The sequence below is a fragment of the Corvus kubaryi genome, unplaced genomic scaffold, assembly GCF_017639235.1.
Source record: "Corvus kubaryi isolate FWS band 111438036 unplaced genomic scaffold, C.kubaryi_AGA036_p1.0 37284, whole genome shotgun sequence".
In the NCBI taxonomy this organism is placed as follows: Eukaryota; Metazoa; Chordata; class Aves; order Passeriformes; family Corvidae; genus Corvus; species Corvus kubaryi.
The window spans coordinates 5,025,603-5,034,422 of record NW_024581088.1 but is presented as its reverse complement, the minus strand read 5'-3'; positions in this window follow the sequence as shown (position 1 = coordinate 5,034,422).

Genomic DNA, 8,820 nt, shown 5'->3' with positions numbered 1-8,820 from the left:
TCCACTGAAAACCCAGACCCCCTCCCATCCCAGTCTCACTCACCATTCCCCCTTGGAGACCTTGCCAGTGTTGCTGCACCTGGGGTCTCTGACACTGGGACAGTGCTGGGCCGGGTTGCGGCGACACATCTTGGGGCAAAACCCTGCTTTCCCCTGCCCCCTTTTTCCCACCATGGCCAGGGTCCTGATCCACAGAGGAGATCATTCCCACTGGAGAACAACACCGGATAATGAATGATGACAGCCACCTTGGGCACGCAGTGCACTCACTCATGGATAACCCACGGGATGAAAACACGTCTGCTCCGGCCATGTGGGGCTCTGCTACATGGGGAGTGCCATTGGGAGTCATAAGACATCCCACTTTCCTAAAAAATCTGTGGATAAAGTGACATTGAGAGGAGGCTGCAGCACTGGGAGAAATGAAAGGGTTTAATGGATCCTGTTTTCCTAAAAATCCTCTGGATAAAGCGATGCTGAGAAGATGCTGTGGCACTGGGAGAAAGGTCTAACAAACAGAGTGATCCCAATGCAAGCACTTTATCCTGGTTGGAGAGAGCCAGGCAGTGCTGATGCACAGATGAACACTGTCCTTTATGTGCCACATGTCCCTGGCCCTTCCCAATGCCACTGTCCCCACGCAGGTGCTTTGGGAAGGTGTGGGGATGATCTCGGAGGATTCAGCCATCCCACTTGCCAGTCCCTGTGCCCTGTGGTTTCCTTCTGCAACCTCACAGGAGCCCTGGGTGGCACTGGGACGTGCCGGTGTCCTCAGGGCAATGCTGTGGCTGTCCAAAGCCCATGACCCACGTGGGTGGGGACAAACTGGTTTGGGAATGCTGGTGGTGGTGAGCAGCACCCTTTTGGGGCAAGATCTCCGTCTTTGTCGTGGGTTTAGCACCGCTCTGCAAATAACAGAGAATGGCATCGCCTGCATTTGTGTAGCACAAAATCCTCCTTTGTTTACAGCTTCCGAGAGCAGAAGAAATCCCCCCCTCTAATAAACAGAACCAGAAACACGCCCGGATCCTCTCCATTTCCTCTACAAAAATCAGACGCTGTCTCCTCGCCCGCACCCCCGGCCTCACACCCCGCAGCGCACATGGCTCCTGAGTGAGAACAGCCTTTGTGCCCAGCCTTTGTTTATTGCCCCGGCCATCCCGAGGAGAGATCCCACAGACAAGGGCAGTTTATTCCTCTTCCCTGATAAAGGCTCATTCATCCTCCCGAGGGGGCTCGCCGTCATCTCTGGAGAGCTCCGCAGCGAGGTTTCTGGGTTGTTTTCACCCTGGTGCCAGTTTTGGGAGAGGGTTTGAGTAAAAAAGTGCAGAATGCAAGAGAATATTAAAGGAGTTTGGTTCCCAAATTATTTCTTTCAGCTGTTTCTGCCGTTTCTTATCAATAATCTGGAGGTATCTGTGGGGCATCACCTGAGCCAAGCACTCTCAGGTCTCTGTGTATGAATCAGGCTCCCTACTCATCCCCTTTTGAGGGATCCTACAGCATTTGGGTTGGATATATGCATCCTCTAACTTGGAAAATAAATAATATTATCCCTTGGGTACAATTCCTGGGTTCTCGTGGACAATACTGAACACAAGCCCAGACCTGAAGAAGTACTTGTGCACCTGGAAGATCCCCCGATTTCTCCAAATAGATCAATAGTCCTAATAAAAACTGTTGCCTCTCCATACAAACCTTTGGACCCTTATCTAGTATTTTCCATAAACCTGGCACGTTCTCAGCCAGCCCAGCTCTGCCGATTTACAGTGACCCTGTTTTTGCCCCAAAACGAGCAAATACTGATTTATTTCTGTCAGAGCACCAGAGCCATAAATACATTTCCCAACGCAGATGATTTCCTTCCCCATCACAGGTCAGAACAGGATATTCATGATGCTGTAAATTCTTCAGAGTAGCAATCTGGCTGTAATATTTATCTGCAGTGAATCCAGCCCCCTTTTTGAGCTCTGATGCATAAATCAACACCCCTCACAACACCTAATGCCTCTGTTTCCCAGCCCGGGCAGCAGTGGGGTGAAGGTTTGGTGGTGAATGGTCCAAGTTAGAAGGTTCTGGTGGGCAGCACAGGCAGCTGGAGGTGTTACCTCGCTGGACATCACTAAATCCCCTTCTCCCACCTCTGGTGCCTGTGGACACCCCTCAGTGAGAGGCTGGGGCAGCTGCTGTGTTGGGAAATCACAATGACCCAAAGGATGTGGGTCTGTTCTGCAGATGTCCCAGAAAAACCTAATAACCTCGATTCTGCCTGCGGGATTAAAAATACTTCCCTGCCTTCAAATGTGCCACTTTGTTAATTCCTGTGGCCTGGAAGAAGAGTCTTTCTCTTCGCATTTTCTTGCCTTCCCTGTTACGTCTTGTCAATGCCTTGTGACACCGTGAGGGAAGGCAGGAAATTCTCCGTGACTTGGAGCTTTGCTTGGGTTAGCTGCTGACTGCTCCAAAAATGGATCCAGAAATCCTCACCCCTCGTTTCCTGCCTTGTAGGGCCATGTGCCCCTACCCTTGTGCCTTTTCCCTCCATGTCTCCTTGCTTGGAGTGATGGAGATGCCCAGGGAAGGGGATGCCCAGCATGGGAGATGCGTGGTGCAGGTGTCCCAGCCTGTCCCCCCACCAAGGGTTGTCACCACAGGTGCCACACCTTACACCAACAGTGACTCGACCTCTTGGTGTCTTCAGCTGGTGGGTGGCAAAGCTGTGAAGACCAGGGGACACAGGCTGGCATTCCCCAGGGCTGGTGTGTGGGCTGGGATGGGTCCCATCCTTGGGATGCTGCCCAGGATCCTGCACAGCCCCAAGTCCCACTGCCCAGGCAGCTGCTGCTTGGATTGCCCTGAGGAAGGGCTGCCTGCCCAGGGGAGCAGTTTTGTGACTCTTGCAGTTATCTTGGTGGAAAAACAAGCTTGGTTGGAGGAAACCTCTGCCTTCAGTGTCCCCTTCCCTGAGGTTGCAGGACAGCGGTGCCTTCATGTCCTCCCTGCCTGATGCCTTCCTGGGCCAGACTGCCTGTCCCCAACACCCCAGTGCACCCTGGCCCCTTTCCCACAGTGTTGCCCTGAGCCTGGCTGAGTGACACAGCGAGGGACACATCCCAGGAGCAGCCCAAGGGTGTCCCCTCTCCCCCTGCACCTCCCCAGCCCCCCCACGGTGCAGCCTTGGCCCCTCCACCCTGACCTGCACCAGGGCTGGTCCAACCCAAGGAAGGACCCCACAGCCAACAGCTGGGTGAGCTCAGGGGTTCACCAACCCTCCCCAAAACACCCCAGAGCCAGGAGGCTGCCTCACCTGGGGCAGGAAGCGATGGAGGGGCCATGGCTGGTGGGGCTGATGCCAGACCGAGGGTGCTTTGCTGGGAGTTTCCTTCCCCCTGCCCGTGGAGCTGCAGTGCTTTGTACCCAGCCCCGGCCTTTCATCTCAGCCTTTCAAAGCACTTTCCAAGCCCAAATTAATTCTGCTGCAGCAGCTGCCCTCTCGTGCTGTTTAGCATAAGCCCTGCCACGAAGCAGGGCTGCCCCTACCCCTCGGGGCTTCCAGGAATGATTTTCCCTGGAACCAGCTCAAGCTACCGAGAAGGGATGGGAGAGCAGCACCCCGTGCCTCCCACTCTCCCCTTATTCCCAATACCCACTAAGAACTGCAGCAATGCCCATGCCATGGCACCCTCTGCTTGGACAATCCTCTCTCAGCCTTCTTCCCTGCCCTTGGGAAGATGCTCTCACATAAGACGTGTTCCCATGGGAAGCCTGGATGCTCTGGGGTGTCCAGGCTGTCATAACTCGCCCTGGGTGCTGGTGGGGAGCCGGGGGGACCTGGGATGCAGGATCCCAGCAGGAAGGTGGGCCAGGACCAGGCGGGCATGCTACTTGCCTGTGAGGCATTAATAATTAAGCAGGCTCGTCAGGCTCAGATGGCAGCTCTTATTTAAGGAGCCGATATAAATACCGCCCAGACGGCACTTACGGAGCACCTAAAAAAAGCCCTGCCTGTCTCGGTCCCTCCAAAAGCAGCTCTGAGCTCTGCGGGGCTGGTAGGCAGCACCAGCAGGGTGGTCGCCAGCCTCCTGTGGGGACAGGGCTGCCCCGGACTCTGAGCCTGAGAGGTGGCTGCGTCTGGGGCCAATACTCGGGGCACAGCCCGTGCCTCGGTTTCCCTCTGCAGCAGGGCCCTGCCTCAACCTTTCTCCTGTGCAGTAGCAGGGGATCCAGTGCAGGGCTGGATGCTCAGCTCTGTGTCCTGGGTTGGTGGCACTGGGTGGGAGTTTGGGGGGATCTCTGCCCACCTCCCACCCCACTCCACCCGAGCCAGGGGAAAGCTGCCCTGTGTTCCAGTGGCTGCCAAGTGCCCTTTTGTGTTTGTGCTGGCGGCGAGTGACCCCCCGGCGCCGCTGTCCCCCATGCCACAGCTACTCAGGGACACCCCTCCTGCACTGGGGCCGGGGACACTCATCCCCCAAGGGCAGCTCAGTCCTCCCTGCCCAGGAGCTCCAGGACCCCCATCCTAGAGCAGCCCCATCCCTGAAGAAGGGCAGGGGGCTGGGGAGGGACGAGCAGGGCTGGAAACACCGACACAGCCATGCCCAGGGGAGCAGCGGGACCCCCCTACCTGGACATCACCCCCCCCATCAGCATCCTGGCCCCGGGAGGAGGCGAGGAGCCGGAGGCGGGAGGGACAGGGCTGTCACAGGGAGCCGCTTGCTGCAGTCCTGCTCGCAGGCTCTGCAGCGTGACTCAGCACAGCCTCACCGCTCCCAGCCCCACCGCCGCGGCCTCTTCCCCCAGCCCGGGGGGAACACACGATCCCCGCCTTCCCCCCGCCCTGCCACAGCCCCTGTCACGCCAGAGCCACCCCGTGGTCCCACTCCTCGCTGTCTATCCCCACCCCAGGACCACCAGCGGCTCCTCCAGCCCCAGGATGGGCAGGGACCCCCCCCTCCAGGGGCAAGTCGGGGCTCCGAGCAGGGTGGGGGTGAGTCTGCAAGCGCCCATCACCTCTGCTGTGCCCATGGATCCATCTGGATCTGGCCCTGTGGGTCTTCCCGACCAAAGCCCCAGATGGGATCAGGGGAGCTGAGCACCAACTCCTGCTATGGCACCTCTGCAGGAGGTGAGAGAAAGGATTTGGGGTGTTTTTTCCTGGGGGATGGGACCGAAAGAGATGCCAGGTCACATGGTTTTTAAAAGGATTTTTTGAGCCCCAGTTTTGAGGTGTTTGGAGCCTGTCAGGATCAGCTTGTCCCAGCATTTCTGTGCACATCCCCTCTGGCCATAACCTGGAAGTTACCGGGAGGCGAGGAAGGTGGGCAGAGAAACCAAACAGCGCTGGGCAGGGGGACCGAGCACCCCAGCTGTCCCCTCTGACGGTCCCCACATCCCCAGGCTCAAGGGCACCGCACGGCAGAACCCCACGGTCTGTGCTGTGCCCCGGGGACAGGCGTGTCCGTCCACTGTCTCAGCAGCCCATCCACACCCCCCCCATCGCTGCCATGGGGCCAACTGGGCGTTTGGGGCTGTGCAGCTGGGGCACCGCGGTGGCTGCATCGGCAGAGCCGATTAAACCAAGCGCCCAGCTGGCAGCAGAGCACCCGGGAATAACCGGACCCCCTCTCCCAGCCGCAGGGCAGCCCCTGGCCCACGGCATCGCCCTGGGAAGCGCGGCTGGCAGACAATCCCTCTCCTGCCTCTCTCCAAACGCGAGCGGTGGCAGCGAGGCGGCAGCGAGTTGGCTTTCGCCAGCGCTCGGCAGCCCACGTGGGGAGGCTCTTGCCAGGGGAGCGACATAAAATTAAATATGAAAGCAAAAAAAAAAAAAAAAGAAAAAAAGAAAGGAAAAAAGGAGGCAGAGAGGATGAAATGATGGATGGGAGGATTTGCAGCCGTGGCCGTTTGTCCTGGCGGAGGGAGCCCTGCTGCAGGCGCAGGGAAGCTGGCGGTGCCCGTGGGCCGTGGCAGCGCAGCCCCCGGCACGGCACGGCACGGCACGACACAGCGTGGGGAGCAGCCGTCCCCGCGGTCCCCCCGCCGCCCCGCTGCCTTTGCCAGCCGACTAATTGCGCCAGTGACTTTGCAGTTCCCAAAATAGCTCCTGGCTCCGGCGGGTGACGTCAGCGGGAGCCGCGGCGGCAGGCCCGGCAGGAGCGGGGAAGGAGGACGCTGCCCGGCACTGGGGTGTGGTGAGCAGCTCCTGCTCCCACCGTGGTCCCGCTGGGTGACCTTGGCACCCGGGGCCACGCTCGCAAGGGAGCAGGGCTTGTAGTGCCGCAGGAATGCCGCAGGGAGTTCAGGTCCTCGTTCATCCCATCGGAGGAGGAGGTGGTCCAAGGCTGTCCCTGCCCCGCATGCCTGCCGCGTGGGTGTCCACGTTCCCGGGACCTCTGACTGTAGGGGATGGGGCAAATCTCGGTGCCCCCACGGGGTAAGGAATGCCCCTCCAGCCAGGGTAGCCGGGTCCCTGCAGCTCCCCGAGGGTGTCAAGGGGTGAGCCAGGACCACCCTCCCCGTGTCCCCCAGGGAAACTGAGGCACGTGGGGGGATGCAGAGGCAGCAAGGAGGGCAGGGGAGGGCACAGTGAGCCGGGGGGCACCGTGAGCTGGAGAACAGAGCAGAGCCCAAGGTCAGCCAGGTGGTGCTGGGAGCAGCAGAGCCAGGGATGCTCCCCGGCCCTGGGCTGCCTCCGGCACTGACTCACCCTGCGCCGGACAGTGCCCAGCTCCTCCGGTTACAGGCACAGGGGGGATTGCCTTAACGGGGCACGGCGGTGGCAGGGCTGGCCCAGCCCGGGAAGGGCACCCCTAGGACCGGGCACTGACCCACGGGCCCCTCCTGCCATCCCTGCAGTCTGCAGCCTCTCCCCACAAGCAGGGCATCCTCCACCACATCCCAGCCAGAAGCACTGCTTGTACTGGTCTCATACTGGTCCCAGAATGGATTGCCCATCTCTCCCAGCACAGCTGGGAGGGATTTAATCGTGGGTGTCACCTGCCCCCGTTCCCGGGAAGCAGAGCTCCTGAGCCACACACCAGCACCCAGCCGGAGGCCAGCTTATTATTCTAGAACGTGGCAAAGTACTTAAAGCCTCCTCCATTTCCCCTTGCTCATTTGTGCTCTTTCAGCCTGGATTAATGGGTCTCTTCTCCCTAGCACAGACTCATTCCTTATTCCTAATAGCCCATAAATCCCAGCCTCAAAATAACCCCAGCTTTTGCCTGGACCTGCTGAAATATTTATTCTCTCCTCCCTGCTACCCCCCACACCATCCCCTCTCCAGGGATGGGGAGAGGAACTAATCGATGACATCGACCGGTGTGGAGCTGCAGCTGCTCTGGGCGCCGGGAAACAGCTGACGTCGGCAAGAGGATGGGAGCTGGGCAGGAACTCGGCTTATCCCGGCTCCCACGCAGCCGCTGCAGCCTGGCTGTGGTCCCGTGGTGGGATGCGCTGGCACCCCGGGCACCCCCCGCGCTGGTACCCTCCTCCAGAGCATTCCTTGTGCTGCTGCTGAGTGCCAGGGCATCTCCTGTGCCTCTACCCTGCTCCAAAGCATTTCTTTGCTGCTGCTGAGCTCCAGGGCATCTCCTGTGCTTCTACCCTGTTCCAGAGCATTCCCTGTGCTGGTACCCAGCTCCAGAGCATCCCCTGTGCTGCTGCCGTGCTGCAGAGCCAGGGCATCCTCCATCCCCCTGTTCCTTGCCCCAGGGCATCCCTATGCTGGTACCCTGCTCCCACCCTGCCCGCCACTCCCAGAGGAGCAGGAGATGATGCCCAGCTTGGCTGTGGAGTGTCTGGGGGGATCCCTGTGGATCCCAGCCCATCTCGAGCTGGCTGCAGGAGAAAACACTGGAAGACGAGGGAGGCAGCTGCTGCCTTTCCCGGCTGGAAACCCTTTGCTTGCCGGATTGTCGGCTGTGAAAGGGAGAAACTCCGGATACCAGGATCTGCTCTTCCCAGCTCACAGCCAAGAAGAGCAGGGTGTGGGGTAACACCAAAAACCAGCCTGGCTTTGCCAGCTCAAGGCACAGTCCCCAAGAAAAACAGGGAAAACCCATCCAGCCTTTCTTATCTTCCTCCCTGTGACACCCCAAGAGGCAGCAGCTCCCAGAGCAGCTCCTGGCCACCAGCCCCACTCCCATCTCCCACAGCCAAAGGGAGGGGCCGGCAAAGCTGGAGGAGCCCACGGCACCCTCTGAGCCATCCTCAGCTGCCATGAGCTGCAGGGATGGCCTGGGAGCTGCTGGGGACAGCTCTGTCCCCCTCCTGCTCCCAGCAGGACCCAGACATTGCCCAGCTGTCCTGGAGGCAGGAGGCGAGACGGGAAGTGAGGGGGCAGTGGAGCGTGCAGGACCTGGGAGCACAGGGAAAGGAGGATTTTGTTCACACACCACCTCCCTGCCCTCTCCCAGGGCCCCAGCAAGCCCTTGTCCAGCTGTGCTGCCACAGCCTGCCTGGAAGATGCTTCCATGCCTCAGTTTCCCCACTGATGGAAATCTGGACTGGCACAAAGTGCTGGGAAAGCTCTGTCCATGGGAAGTGGAAGAGAAGCAGCCAACAGGAGCCTGAGCATGGGGCCAGGGCCACCCCACAGCCCACGTGACTGCCAAATCCCACCGGGAACAAACCCAAAGCTGGATCCAACCTCACCCCTGAGCCTGGTGGCATCAGGGTTCCACCCCCAGAGCGGGGGTGGGGAAAGGTTCAAGCTGAGCTCTCAGCTGGGTAGGAATCAAGGGCTGCTTAAGGGTCAGCAAGGGATTTGGGGCAATTTTTGGCAGCAAGAACTGAGCTCTCTCCCCCAGGTTTGGGGCA